This window comes from Lepisma saccharinum, chromosome 13 (genome assembly GCF_977018435.1).
Source record: "Lepisma saccharinum chromosome 13, izLepSacc3.1, whole genome shotgun sequence".
NCBI classification, from domain to species: domain Eukaryota; kingdom Metazoa; phylum Arthropoda; class Insecta; order Zygentoma; family Lepismatidae; genus Lepisma; species Lepisma saccharinum.
This window is the reverse complement of record NC_139241.1, coordinates 15,693,020-15,708,912: the sequence shown is the minus strand read 5'-3', so window position 1 is coordinate 15,708,912 and position 15,893 is coordinate 15,693,020. Positions and strand designations below refer to the sequence as shown.

At 45.3% G+C, this 15,893-nt stretch overlaps 2 non-coding genes across 2 annotated transcripts; both read left to right on the top strand.

The window, feature by feature from the left end:
- Nucleotides 1-6,813: 6,813 nt before the first annotated feature.
- On the top strand, nucleotides 6,814-6,931 carry LOC145997559 (U5 spliceosomal RNA). Its single transcript, XR_014442961.1, has one exon. It is a non-coding gene; the product is annotated as a U5 spliceosomal RNA (small nuclear RNA).
- A 1,551-nt stretch (nucleotides 6,932-8,482) lies between these two features.
- On the top strand, nucleotides 8,483-8,600 carry LOC145997915 (U5 spliceosomal RNA). Its single transcript, XR_014443298.1, has one exon. It is a non-coding gene; the product is annotated as a U5 spliceosomal RNA (small nuclear RNA).
- The last annotated feature ends 7,293 nt before the right edge of the window (nucleotides 8,601-15,893 follow it).

The following is a 15,893-nucleotide window of genomic DNA, read 5'->3' as shown; positions in this document are numbered from 1 at the left end:
GCCACGTTTAAAATTCATGGCTATGATTTATGCAGATGTTTAAGATTTAGATCCATTCACGATAATAATTATTCAGAAGCTACCACTTGCACTCAGTGGGGCCTGGAAACTGTGGATTAGTTGGAGCTTCTCGAACAGCGTACAGGCAAGATTTAAGACTAACATAAGTGTGTATTTTAAGAAGTTATTCAAGCGTTTGCTTGTAATATGAACACAATCAATCCTTGGATGTTCTACAGATACATTATTTTTCACCCCCTCCATGTAGGACTGCCTTGACGGGGCGAGGGGGCTTAGTAGGGAGGTCAATTTTCATCTCGTCATTTCACCCATTCTTCATATCCATATCTCACGTTTTTCACCATTCCATCACGTCATTCATCTCCATATCTTTGACCTCCCTATTAAGTAAGGTAGGGAGGTCATTTTCATCTCATCATTTCACTCATTCTTCACATCCATATCTCACGTTTTCACCATACCATCACGTCATTCATCTCCATATCTTTGACCTCCCTATAACTAAGGGTCCTGCTAGAGGAGACAACCTCGATAAAAAACCCCTATCCCAAGGTGTGAGTTGCACGTGCCGATGGGACAGTGTTGGCTGCAGGGGTAGGTGCAGTCGCGAACGTGGCCTCGGGGATTTCGGTTTGGTCCTCGAGTAGCCTCCAATTTTGGGGGTAGGCCTTCCTCGGCATAGAGGGCATGTCGAGGCGACAATTTATGGACCCTCCACAATAAATCTTTTTGTATATGGGTACAAAAAACAACTCAAACGGGGGGAAACCCCCAAAACGAGCGCGGCCTTCCAGCCCGCTCCAATTAGTGGAAAAGACAAGTAACGTTCCACGTTACCTTGTTATCAGTATTGTTGAGAAGACCGACGATGAATCTGGAGCAACATCGAAGAAACATGGAGCTGCTACATTGAAGGACTTGTCACCATTTCTTATCAAGAAACAGCTAGACTACGCCGCTGGTTCAGACGTACCAGAAAAAAAAAGCTGCGAAACGGGAGTCTACTTATCCAGACCAGCACAGATCGCCAGACCAACAATCTTCTAAAGCTAAGATCTTTGGGCGACTTCCCTGTTAACGTTGAACCACATCGTCAACTTAACAGTAGTAAAGGTGTGATTCGCCACTGGGATCTGCTAAATGCTGAGGAGGAAGAAATTCTTCAAGCACTTTCAGACCAACATGTCACCGCAGTGCAGCGAATCAAGACACGAAAGTCCGGAGAACTTGTTCCAACTGCTTCCATTATTTTGACCTTCCAAACGACCACTCTCCCAGATATTGTACGGGCTGGATATTTGAGACTCAAAGTCCGGCCGTACATCCCTAACCCGATGCGGTGTTTCAAATGCCAGCACTTTGGGCACACTCAGCCTTCCTGCAAGGCCACTACCGCCCTTTGTGGTAAGTGTAGTCTGCCTGATCATGGGACCGAACCTTGTTCTTCAGGTCCCAAATGCATTAACTGCCAAGGCGAGCACCCAGTCTGGCATCGCGACTGCCCCTCTTTCCAACAAGAGAAGAAAATCCGAGAGTTGGTCGTCACAGAGAAAATCTCTGCTGGGGAAGCAAAACAACGTCTCCGTGAAAGCATACGCACCACTCTACCTGTGCCATTCGCTACAGTTGCTGCAGCTGCTCTTACCCGTCGCAGTGTAGGTGTACAAACCAGCGACGTGTCAACCCAAACAACAACGCTTTCCGTCGTAGCTCGTCCTGCTTCGAGGAAACCAGCAACCACACCTCGCTCCACAGAGAAAAAGTTCAAGCAGGTGCATTCCAAAGAATACTTTCTGAAGTCCAGTAGCTCTCCAGTCAGGGTGACAGCCACCACCCTGAAACTTAAGGCGCAGCTGAAAGCTGCCCGGCGGGCGCTCAAAGCACCCGCCCCCACTGCCCCTTCTTCATCCCCTTCGCCCTCTGTGTCCTTACCCGAGGACATGATACAGGACGAAGCCGCGGATGAAGAATTTATCAAGGTGACAGGGCCTAGAAATAGAGTACGCCTCAAAAGGTAACTATAATACCTCCAGCTATGGCTTATTGTCTCCAATGGAACCTTAACGGTTTCCGTACACATCTCGAGGAACTGCAAATCTTAATATCTGAATTTGACCCTGCCATTATATGTCTCCAAGAGACACATTTTCGTCCAAATGAATCAGTGATTCTAAACGGATACACACTTTACCGCACCGACAAGCTTCCCGAGGGTCGTCGTGCACACGGTGGTGTTGCAATCGGTGTTCGAGATACCATCCACTCAACACCAATCTTTCTCACCACCCCCCTCCAAGCTGTCGCTGTGCGGGTCCATCTACCACAGCCAATATCTGTGTGCTGTGTCTACATCACAAGGGAGGAGCGATTCTCTCTTGAGGACCTCCATTGTATATTCGAACAACTTCCGTCTCCTGTAGTTCTTTTGGGCGATTTTAATTCCTACCATCGTTTGTGGGGCTCCGTTCGTACAGAGCCCCGGGGTCAAATTATAGATCAATTCCGTGAGGCATCAGTTTTAACGTTGCTGAATAATGGGACTCCCACATATTTCAGTCCTTCCTCTGGCACATACTCTGCGTTGGACTTGTCCTTCTGCAGTCCCAGCCTTGCTCCTACCACATCTTGGAGCGTTCATCCTGATCTCTGTGGGAGTGATCACTTCCCTCTGATTCTTACCTTCGAACATCTTCAGCAATCACGTGAACAACACCCTCACTGGAATCTCAGTCGGGCCGACTGGGAAGCCTTCGAGCGTGCAGTGGACCTTGAAGTCGATCTTGCGTGGACTTTACCACCAATCGACGCCTTAGATGTCTTTGTGTCAGGAGTGCATGATGCTGCACGCACCTCCATTCCACATCCCAGTGGACCTGCGAGGCGACGCCCAGTCCCCTGGTGGACTGCGGAGATCGGTGCAGCCATCAAGGACCGCAATCATGCTCTCGATCGATTTAATAGGAACCACACTGCCGCAAACCTCGAGCAGTTCCGCATTAAACGTGCCCGTGCCCGTCAGCTCATTCGAGCCAGTAAGAAGGCGTGCTGGGTCCAATACGTGTCTTCTCTGACGAAGCAGGCTTCGTCGAAAGCCGTTTGGACCAAAGTACGTCGCATCCAGGGGGGTGCATCTACTCCTCTGAGTGCTCTGGAGCACGATGGGACGTTATACACAGATTCCGGAGACATAGCTAATATCTTGGCCACGCAGTTTTCTGGTGCGTCTAGCTCTGTAAATTATGACCCACGTTTCCGCCGTGAGAAGGACCGTCAGGAACGACGCCCTCTAGTTTTTCGAAGTCATAACACCGAGCCATACAACTCTCCATTCACTGAACGGGAGTTCGATCAGGCACTTCGAGATTCTCAGAATACAGCTCCTGGAGTGGACAAGATCCACTATGAGATGCTTCGTCATCTGCCCATTGGAGCAAGAAATTTCCTTTTGACGGTATTCAACAGGCTTTGGTTGGAGGACTCTTTCCCCACTTCCTGGAAAGAAGCTATTATTGTTCCCATCCTGAAACCAGGTAAACAACGCACCGCAGCCTCGAGTTACAGGCCTATTGCCTTAACTAGCTGTGTGTGCAAGTTGATGGAACGTATGATCAACAAGCGTCTCACCTGGTTTTTGGAGGAAAACTGCTTGATAAGTAATTTTCAATGTGGTTTTCGCTCCAACCGTTCCACACTGGACCATCTGGTTCAGCTGGAAACACACATTCAGGATGCATTCCTCAACAAGGAACATTTAGTTGCAGTTTTCTTTGACCTCCAAAAAGCATATGACACAACGTGGCGTTTTGGCATCCTAAAGCAGCTCCATTCTTGGGGCGTGCGTGGCCATATGGCGTACTTTATTAAAAACTTTTTATGTGATCGTTTTTTCCGCGTACGTGTTGGGAACTCCTTTTCGGATCTTCACGAACAAGAGAACGGTGTCCCGCAGGGCAGCGTATTAAGTGTGACTCTGTTTGCCATAGCAGTGAACAGCGTTATGGCAAGCATTGTTGCCCCTGTACATGGTCTTCTGTATGTAGACGACCTCACGATCTTTTGTCGCTCACGGAATCTCGCGTCAGCTTCTCGTCAACTCCAACTGACGATAAACCGTTTGGTTGAGTGGTCCTCCCAAACAGGTTTCACCTTCTCATCCGAGAAATCCGTGTGTGTTCACTTTTGTCGTCAACGTACATGTCATTTCGATCCTGACCTGTACATGGGGAAGTCTCCCCTGTGCTTCGTGAATGAGGTCCGCTTCCTGGGCCTCATTTTCGATAAGAAATTAACATGGCTACCTCACCTTCGCCAGTTAAAGTTCTCTTGTCTTCGAGTTCTCAACCTTTTACGCGTTTTATCTCATACTTCTTGGGGTGCTGATAGGACGGTATTGCTTCGCCTATACCGTGCACTCATCAGGTCGAAGCTAGATTATGGATGTGTTGTGTATTCTTCTGCTCGCCCATCTAGACTTCGCATCCTAGACACTGTCCACCATGCTGGTATACGTGTGTGCACTGGTGCCTTTCGGACCAGTCCAGTCGCCAGTTTGTATGTAGAGGCATCTGAGCCGTCGCTGTCTCTGCGAAGACAGCGGCTGGTAGTTAACTACTTCCTCCATCTTCGCTCGATGCCTTCACATCCTTCATTCCACACCATCTCAGACGAGGGTAGGCTGGCAAGGTATCGGCTACACCCTAGTGTCACTAGACCATTTGGTGTTCGTGCAGACGAGATCCTGTCAGCACTTGGTGTTGACAGTGATCTTCCTGGCGTCTCTCCACTCATTTCGCCTCTCCCTACCTGGGAGTTTCCTGCACCTTCTATCGATTTTTCTCTGACTGCTCTTCCAAAGTCAGAGACACCAATGGTTGTATACCAGCAACGGTTTTTAGAACTTCGTGCGAAGCACCCCAATTTTAATGTGTTTTACACGGATGGGTCCAAGACAGTGGAATGTGTTGGTTGCGCCTTCGTCCTAGACTCTCAAAGTTCCAGTTACTTGCTACATCCTGCCTGTTCCATCTATACGGCAGAGTTGTACGCCATTCTAAAGGCACTGGACTTTGCAGACGTCAATGGTCTGAAGAAAGTCCTTGTGTGCTGTGATTCGACCAGCGTGTTGCAGTCTCTGGATTCGCCGTATTCCCGGCATCCGGTAGCGCAACGCATATTCAGACGGCTTGTGTCCTTATCTGCCAGCACAGATGTACACTTCTGTTGGGTCCCTAGCCACGTTGGCATCCAGGGGAACGAAGCAGCTGATGCTGCCGCCAAGTCTGCTCATGCAGATGGCGACGTTCTCGTCCACCTTTTGCCAGCTAGCGACCTGCAGAATGTGTTCCGTTCTCGCCTTCTTGACACTTGGCAGACCGAGTGGGATGCGGAAACGGGGAACAAGCTTCACGCTGTTAAGCCCACCATAGGTGTTTGGCGTTCCTCGTCTCGTCCCTCTCGGCGAGAGGACGTTATTCTTACCCGCCTGCGTATAGGACACAGCCGTCTCACGCATGGTCACCTACTGCAAGGGCTGGACCCTCCGTTGTGTCGTACTTGTAATGTTATTTTAAGCATCCGACACATTCTCGTTGAATGTGTCGATCTTGCTTACCTCCGGCAGACTTTTAACCTCTCCGGCTGTTTGTCATCCCTCTTGGGTGATGACAGCAGTATTTTATCACATGTTTTTAGTTTTTTGCGAAGAGCTGGACTCTTCCACCGTCTGTAAGGAGGTTTTTAGTTTATTCTGACTTTTTAATGTGTTGTGTTTGTCTCGTGCAGGTCTTTTTACAACCTTGCACTTTTAGTTTTTCCCAAGGGGCTATCTACACCCCTTTTTTAAAATTAAGTCAGAATTTTAGATAAGGGGCCATTTCCCCGTATACATAGAAGGGTGCGAAATGGCCTTAAGTGCCGACGCACCCAGAAATTTTAACTCAATCAATCAATCATTATTTTTCATTATTCTTAAAAAAATGTCATCTTGGCATTTTGTTTAAAAGTTTTATTTTTTTAAAAAAAAAATATATCCTTTTCGACAAATCAACATTAAAAGCATGTTAAAACAAACAAAAGAACACAAATTTGCCAACCCTGTATGGAAGTAACATTGTGAAAATGGAGTCGTTAGCGTATGATAGGAAATTTTTGGAACACAAAATTCCTTTTACTTATTTCTTTCTCTCTAATTTACAATTGTCGAAATGTAACTTGCTTTGATGCCGAGAATTATTACGTTAAGTAATTTACACGGAACTATCTTGTTTTATATTCATGGCTATTGCCCAATCTATACTAAATTTCGAGATTCCATCACTACATATATACGTGCAAGAATCGCATGACATGAAAGTGACCCGTCACAACCGAAATAACTGCGGTAATTTTCTTTCTTGCTTCGGTTTGGTTTCTTTACGAAACATTATTAAGCATGCCTGTGGGAGAAACCCGAAAGTGTAATAGTCTTGCATATGAGAACAGATAAACTGAAATTTTTTTGTGAAATGGAATTTGTTGTCAAAGTACAAGTTCCCACTAGTTGAAATGGTGGCCGAGAGATGGCAGAATTTGCTGTCGGTTTATCATTTGTGTACGTTGGTCCCTGCACATGACGCAAATTAGAAATCGGCACGGATTTATATCCTTATTCTCTCGTTTTAAGAAACGAAAATCACACAAAACGAGGTTTTATGTTTCAACAAGTAAAACAGCAATTTCCTACGGAACCTACACGTTCCCATGAGCAGTGAATAGAACTGCAACATAGGCTAGGAAAAATTGGTGGCCTGGAAACAACTCTGGTTTCCCTTCATACGCAAAAATCTTTCGCCTTTTACTAAAGATTTCCGTGGAGGGGAACAACAAACGAGTCTAATATTATTTTTTATAAAGGCTTGGTACAAACTGAGCCCGATTAGCAAACACAACGAAAACTGTAGGTGGAAATGTGTGCTCTTGCTCAGCTTGATAATCTCTCACCTTCTGAAATTTGCAGGCAGGAGGATCTGTATGGGCGCTTGCTGCTAATTTTCCAAATGCTCTTGTCATTTCACAACGAAGCCGAACATGGAAATGACTTCACAGGGAGGATTGTATGGAAACAGAGTTAGCATGATCAAAACAAAGTGTTTTAAACTATATGTTTTCTCCGTTTAAAACATATTTCTTTGTTTATTTCAAATGTTTAAACAAAGCGTTTGAAACATGTTTCTTTTCAGATTTGTTTAAAACACATTTTGATACATGACGTTTGATAGTTTGTGATTATTTGTGTGTTTTGTAACTACGCGTTTTCTTTAAATGAGTATCATTTTCTTCATTGTGCATTAGAATCTGCTCAGTGGTTCAAAATGTACATCAAATAATACACATATGGTGATGAATACCGTGGGCCACGTTTAAAATTCATGGCTATGATTTATGCAGTTGTTTAAGATTTAGATCCATTCACGATGATAATTAATCAGAAGCTACCACTTGGACTCAGTGGGGCCTGGAAACTGTGGATTAGTTGGAGCTTCTCGAACAGCGTACAGGAGAGATTTAAGACTAACATAAATGTGTATTTTAAGAAGTTAGTCAAGCGTTTGCTTGTAATATGAACACAATCAATCCTTGGATGTTCTACTGATACATTATTTTTCATTATTCTTAAAAAAATGTCATCTTGGCATTTTGTTTAAAAGTTTTATTTTTTAAAAAAATATATCCTTTTCGACAAATCAACATTAAAAGCATGTTAAAACAAACAAAAGAACACAAATTTGCCAACCCTGTAAGGAAGTAACATTGTGAAAATGGAGTCGTTAGCGTATGATAGGAAATTTTGGAACACAAAATTCCTTTTACTTATTTCTTTCTCTCTAATTTACAATTGTCGAAATGTAACTTGCTTTGATGCCGAGAATTATTACGTTAAGTAATTTCCACGGAACTATCTTGTTTTATATTCATGGCTATTTCCCAATCTATAGTAAATTTCGAGATTCCATCACTACATCTATACGTGCAAGAATCGCATGACATGAAAGTGACCCGTCACAACCGAAATAACTGCGGTAATTTTCTTTCTTGCTTCGGTTTGGTTTCTTTACGAAACATTATTAAGCATGCCTGTGGGAGAAACCCGAAAGTGTAATAGTCTTGCATATGAGAACAGATAAACTGAAATTTTTTTGTGAAATGGAATTTGTTGTCAAAGTACAAGTTCCCACTAGTTGAAATGGGGGCCGAGAGATGGCAGAATTTGCTGTCGGTTTATCATTTCTGTACGTTGGTCCCTGCACATGACGCAAATTAGAAATCGGCACGGATTTATATCCTTATTCTCTCGTTTTAAGAAACGAAAATCACACAAAACGAGGTTTTATGTTTCAACAAGTAAAACAGCAATTTCCTACGGAACCTACACGTTCCCATGAGCAGTGAAATGAACTGCAACATAGCTTAGGAAAAATTGGTGGAACTCTGGTTTCCCTTCATACGCAAAAATCTTTCGCCTTTTACTAAAGATTTCCGTGGAGGGGAACAACAAACGAGTCTAATATTATTTTTTATAAAGGCTTGGTACAAACTGAGCCCGATTAGCAAACACAACGAAAACTGTAGGTGGAAATGTGTGCTCTTGCTCAGCTTGATAATCTCTCACCTTCTGAAATTTGCAGGCAGGAGGATCTGTATGGGCGCTTGCTGCTAAATTTCCAAATGCTCTTGTCATTTCACAACGAAGCCGAACATGGAAATGACTTCACAGGGAGGATTGTATGGAAACAGAGTTAGCATGATCAAAACAAAATGTTTTAAACAATATGTTTTCTCCGTTTAAAACATATTTCTTTGTTTATTTAAAATGTTTAAACAAAGCGTTTGAAACATGTTTCTTTTCAGATTTGTTTAAAACAAATTTTGATTCTTGACGTTTGATAGTTTGTGATTATTTGTGTGTTTTGTAACTACGCGTTTTCTTTAAATGAGTATCATTCTCTTCATTGTGCATTAGAATCTTCTCAGTGGTTCAAAATGTACATCAAATAACACACATATGGTGATGAATACCGTGGGCCACGTTTAAAATTCATGGCTATGATTTATGCAGATGTTTAAGATTTAGATCCATTCACGATAATAATTATTCAGAAGCTACCACTTGCACTCAGTGGGGCCTGGAAACTGTGGATTAGTTGGAGCTTCTCGAACAGCGTACAGGCAAGATTTAAGACTAACATAAGTGTGTATTTTAAGAAGTTATTCAAGCGTTTGCTTGTAATATGAACACAATCAATCCTTGGATGTTCTACAGATACATTATTTTTCACCCCCTCCATGTAGGACTGCCTTGACGGGGCGAGGGGGCTTAGTAGGGAGGTCAATTTTCATCTCGTCATTTCACCCATTCTTCATATCCATATCTCACGTTTTTCACCATTCCATCACGTCATTCATCTCCATATCTTTGACCTCCCTATTAAGTAAGGTAGGGAGGTCATTTTCATCTCATCATTTCACTCATTCTTCACATCCATATCTCACGTTTTCACCATACCATCACGTCATTCATCTCCATATCTTTGACCTCCCTATAACTAAGGGTCCTGCTAGAGGAGACAACCTCGATAAAAAACCCCTATCCCAAGGTGTGAGTTGCACGTGCCGATGGGACAGTGTTGGCTGCAGGGGTAGGTGCAGTCGCGAACGTGGCCTCGGGGATTTCGGTTTGGTCCTCGAGTAGCCTCCAATTTTGGGGGTAGGCCTTCCTCGGCATAGAGGGCATGTCGAGGCGACAATTTATGGACCCTCCACAATAAATCTTTTTGTATATGGGTACAAAAAACAACTCAAACGGGGGGAAACCCCCAAAACGAGCGCGGCCTTCCAGCCCGCTCCAATTAGTGGAAAAGACAAGTAACGTTCCACGTTACCTTGTTATCAGTATTGTTGAGAAGACCGACGATGAATCTGGAGCAACATCGAAGAAACATGGAGCTGCTACATTGAAGGACTTGTCACCATTTCTTATCAAGAAACAGCTAGACTACGCCGCTGGTTCAGACGTACCAGAAAAAAAAAAGCTGCGAAACGGGAGTCTACTTATCCAGACCAGCACAGATCGCCAGACCAACAATCTTCTAAAGCTAAGATCTTTGGGCGACTTCCCTGTTAACGTTGAACCACATCGTCAACTTAACAGTAGTAAAGGTGTGATTCGCCACTGGGATCTGCTAAATGCTGAGGAGGAAGAAATTCTTCAAGCACTTTCAGACCAACATGTCACCGCAGTGCAGCGAATCAAGACACGAAAGTCCGGAGAACTTGTTCCAACTGCTTCCATTATTTTGACCTTCCAAACGACCACTCTCCCAGATATTGTACGGGCTGGATATTTGAGACTCAAAGTCCGGCCGTACATCCCTAACCCGATGCGGTGTTTCAAATGCCAGCACTTTGGGCACACTCAGCCTTCCTGCAAGGCCACTACCGCCCTTTGTGGTAAGTGTAGTCTGCCTGATCATGGGACCGAACCTTGTTCTTCAGGTCCCAAATGCATTAACTGCCAAGGCGAGCACCCAGTCTGGCATCGCGACTGCCCCTCTTTCCAACAAGAGAAGAAAATCCGAGAGTTGGTCGTCACAGAGAAAATCTCTGCTGGGGAAGCAAAACAACGTCTCCGTGAAAGCATACGCACCACTCTACCTGTGCCATTCGCTACAGTTGCTGCAGCTGCTCTTACCCGTCGCAGTGTAGGTGTACAAACCAGCGACGTGTCAACCCAAACAACAACGCTTTCCGTCGTAGCTCGTCCTGCTTCGAGGAAACCAGCAACCACACCTCGCTCCACAGAGAAAAAGTTCAAGCAGGTGCATTCCAAAGAATACTTTCTGAAGTCCAGTAGCTCTCCAGTCAGGGTGACAGCCACCACCCTGAAACTTAAGGCGCAGCTGAAAGCTGCCCGGCGGGCGCTCAAAGCACCCGCCCCCACTGCCCCTTCTTCATCCCCTTCGCCCTCTGTGTCCTTACCCGAGGACATGATACAGGACGAAGCCGCGGATGAAGAATTTATCAAGGTGACAGGGCCTAGAAATAGAGTACGCCTCAAAAGGTAACTATAATACCTCCAGCTATGGCTTATTGTCTCCAATGGAACCTTAACGGTTTCCGTACACATCTCGAGGAACTGCAAATCTTAATATCTGAATTTGACCCTGCCATTATATGTCTCCAAGAGACACATTTTCGTCCAAATGAATCAGTGATTCTAAACGGATACACACTTTACCGCACCGACAAGCTTCCCGAGGGTCGTCGTGCACACGGTGGTGTTGCAATCGGTGTTCGAGATACCATCCACTCAACACCAATCTTTCTCACCACCCCCCTCCAAGCTGTCGCTGTGCGGGTCCATCTACCACAGCCAATATCTGTGTGCTGTGTCTACATCACAAGGGAGGAGCGATTCTCTCTTGAGGACCTCCATTGTATATTCGAACAACTTCCGTCTCCTGTAGTTCTTTTGGGCGATTTTAATTCCTACCATCGTTTGTGGGGCTCCGTTCGTACAGAGCCCCGGGGTCAAATTATAGATCAATTCCGTGAGGCATCAGTTTTAACGTTGCTGAATAATGGGACTCCCACATATTTCAGTCCTTCCTCTGGCACATACTCTGCGTTGGACTTGTCCTTCTGCAGTCCCAGCCTTGCTCCTACCACATCTTGGAGCGTTCATCCTGATCTCTGTGGGAGTGATCACTTCCCTCTGATTCTTACCTTCGAACATCTTCAGCAATCACGTGAACAACACCCTCACTGGAATCTCAGTCGGGCCGACTGGGAAGCCTTCGAGCGTGCAGTGGACCTTGAAGTCGATCTTGCGTGGACTTTACCACCAATCGACGCCTTAGATGTCTTTGTGTCAGGAGTGCATGATGCTGCACGCACCTCCATTCCACATCCCAGTGGACCTGCGAGGCGACGCCCAGTCCCCTGGTGGACTGCGGAGATCGGTGCAGCCATCAAGGACCGCAATCATGCTCTCGATCGATTTAATAGGAACCACACTGCCGCAAACCTCGAGCAGTTCCGCATTAAACGTGCCCGTGCCCGTCAGCTCATTCGAGCCAGTAAGAAGGCGTGCTGGGTCCAATACGTGTCTTCTCTGACGAAGCAGGCTTCGTCGAAAGCCGTTTGGACCAAAGTACGTCGCATCCAGGGGGGTGCATCTACTCCTCTGAGTGCTCTGGAGCACGATGGGACGTTATACACAGATTCCGGAGACATAGCTAATATCTTGGCCACGCAGTTTTCTGGTGCGTCTAGCTCTGTAAATTATGACCCACGTTTCCGCCGTGAGAAGGACCGTCAGGAACGACGCCCTCTAGTTTTTCGAAGTCATAACACCGAGCCATACAACTCTCCATTCACTGAACGGGAGTTCGATCAGGCACTTCGAGATTCTCAGAATACAGCTCCTGGAGTGGACAAGATCCACTATGAGATGCTTCGTCATCTGCCCATTGGAGCAAGAAATTTCCTTTTGACGGTATTCAACAGGCTTTGGTTGGAGGACTCTTTCCCCACTTCCTGGAAAGAAGCTATTATTGTTCCCATCCTGAAACCAGGTAAACAACGCACCGCAGCCTCGAGTTACAGGCCTATTGCCTTAACTAGCTGTGTGTGCAAGTTGATGGAACGTATGATCAACAAGCGTCTCACCTGGTTTTTGGAGGAAAACTGCTTGATAAGTAATTTTCAATGTGGTTTTCGCTCCAACCGTTCCACACTGGACCATCTGGTTCAGCTGGAAACACACATTGAGGATGCATTCCTCAACAAGGAACATTTAGTTGCAGTTTTCTTTGACCTCCAAAAAGCATATGACACAACGTGGCGTTTTGGCATCCTAAAGCAGCTCCATTCTTGGGGCGTGCGTGGCCATATGGCGTACTTTATTAAAAACTTTTTATGTGATCGTTTTTTCCGCGTACGTGTTGGGAACTCCTTTTCGGATCTTCACGAACAAGAGAACGGTGTCCCGCAGGGCAGCGTATTAAGTGTGACTCTGTTTGCCATAGCAGTGAACAGCGTTATGGCAAGCATTGTTGCCCCTGTACATGGTCTTCTGTATGTAGACGACCTCACGATCTTTTGTCGCTCACGGAATCTCGCGTCAGCTTCTCGTCAACTCCAACTGACGATAAACCGTTTGGTTGAGTGGTCCTCCCAAACAGGTTTCACCTTCTCATCCGAGAAATCCGTGTGTGTTCACTTTTGTCGTCAACGTACATGTCATTTCGATCCTGACCTGTACATGGGGAAGTCTCCCCTGTGCTTCGTGAATGAGGTCCGCTTCCTGGGCCTCATTTTCGATAAGAAATTAACATGGCTACCTCACCTTCGCCAGTTAAAGTTCTCTTGTCTTCGAGTTCTCAACCTTTTACGCGTTTTATCTCATACTTCTTGGGGTGCTGATAGGACGGTATTGCTTCGCCTATACCGTGCACTCATCAGGTCGAAGCTAGATTATGGATGTGTTGTGTATTCTTCTGCTCGCCCATCTAGACTTCGCATCCTAGACACTGTCCACCATGCTGGTATACGTGTGTGCACTGGTGCCTTTCGGACCAGTCCAGTCGCCAGTTTGTATGTAGAGGCATCTGAGCCGTCGCTGTCTCTGCGAAGACAGCGGCTGGTAGTTAACTACTTCCTCCATCTTCGCTCGATGCCTTCACATCCTTCATTCCACACCATCTCAGACGAGGGTAGGCTGGCAAGGTATCGGCTACACCCTAGTGTCACTAGACCATTTGGTGTTCGTGCAGACGAGATCCTGTCAGCACTTGGTGTTGACAGTGATCTTCCTGGCGTCTCTCCACTCATTTCGCCTCTCCCTACCTGGGAGTTTCCTGCACCTTCTATCGATTTTTCTCTGACTGCTCTTCCAAAGTCAGAGACACCAATGGTTGTATACCAGCAACGGTTTTTAGAACTTCGTGCGAAGCACCCCAATTTTAATGTGTTTTACACGGATGGGTCCAAGACAGTGGAATGTGTTGGTTGCGCCTTCGTCCTAGACTCTCAAAGTTCCAGTTACTTGCTACATCCTGCCTGTTCCATCTATACGGCAGAGTTGTACGCCATTCTAAAGGCACTGGACTTTGCAGACGTCAATGGTCTGAAGAAAGTCCTTGTGTGCTGTGATTCGACCAGCGTGTTGCAGTCTCTGGATTCGCCGTATTCCCGGCATCCGGTAGCGCAACGCATATTCAGACGGCTTGTGTCCTTATCTGCCAGCACAGATGTACACTTCTGTTGGGTCCCTAGCCACGTTGGCATCCAGGGGAACGAAGCAGCTGATGCTGCCGCCAAGTCTGCTCATGCAGATGGCGACGTTCTCGTCCACCTTTTGCCAGCTAGCGACCTGCAGAATGTGTTCCGTTCTCGCCTTCTTGACACTTGGCAGACCGAGTGGGATGCGGAAACGGGGAACAAGCTTCACGCTGTTAAGCCCACCATAGGTGTTTGGCGTTCCTCGTCTCGTCCCTCTCGGCGAGAGGACGTTATTCTTACCCGCCTGCGTATAGGACACAGCCGTCTCACGCATGGTCACCTACTGCAAGGGCTGGACCCTCCGTTGTGTCGTACTTGTAATGTTATTTTAAGCATCCGACACATTCTCGTTGAATGTGTCGATCTTGCTTACCTCCGGCAGACTTTTAACCTCTCCGGCTGTTTGTCATCCCTCTTGGGTGATGACAGCAGTATTTTATCACATGTTTTTAGTTTTTTGCGAAGAGCTGGACTCTTCCACCGTCTGTAAGGAGGTTTTTAGTTTATTCTGACTTTTTAATGTGTTGTGTTTGTCTCGTGCAGGTCTTTTTACAACCTTGCACTTTTAGTTTTTCCCAAGGGGCTATCTACACCCCTTTTTTAAAATTAAGTCAGAATTTTAGATAAGGGGCCATTTCCCCGTATACATAGAAGGGTGCGAAATGGCCTTAAGTGCCGACGCACCCAGAAATTTTAACTCAATCAATCAATCATTATTTTTCATTATTCTTAAAAAAATGTCATCTTGGCATTTTGTTTAAAAGTTTTATTTTTTTTAAAAAAAATATATCCTTTTCGACAAATCAACATTAAAAGCATGTTAAAACAAACAAAAGAACACAAATTTGCCAACCCTGTATGGAAGTAACATTGTGAAAATGGAGTCGTTAGCGTATGATAGGAAATTTTTGGAACACAAAATTCCTTTTACTTATTTCTTTCTCTCTAATTTACAATTGTCGAAATGTAACTTGCTTTGATGCCGAGAATTATTACGTTAAGTAATTTACACGGAACTATCTTGTTTTATATTCATGGCTATTGCCCAATCTATACTAAATTTCGAGATTCCATCACTACATATATACGTGCAAGAATCGCATGACATGAAAGTGACCCGTCACAACCGAAATAACTGCGGTAATTTTCTTTCTTGCTTCGGTTTGGTTTCTTTACGAAACATTATTAAGCATGCCTGTGGGAGAAACCCGAAAGTGTAATAGTCTTGCATATGAGAACAGATAAACTGAAATTTTTTTGTGAAATGGAATTTGTTGTCAAAGTACAAGTTCCCACTAGTTGAAATGGTGGCCGAGAGATGGCAGAATTTGCTGTCGGTTTATCATTTGTGTACGTTGGTCCCTGCACATGACGCAAATTAGAAATCGGCACGGATTTATATCCTTATTCTCTCGTTTTAAGAAACGAAAATCACACAAAACGAGGTTTTATGTTTCAACAAGTAAAACAGCAATTTCCTACGGAACCTACACGTTCCCATGAGCAGTGAATAGAACTGCAACATAGGCTAGGAAAAATTGGTGGCCTGGAAA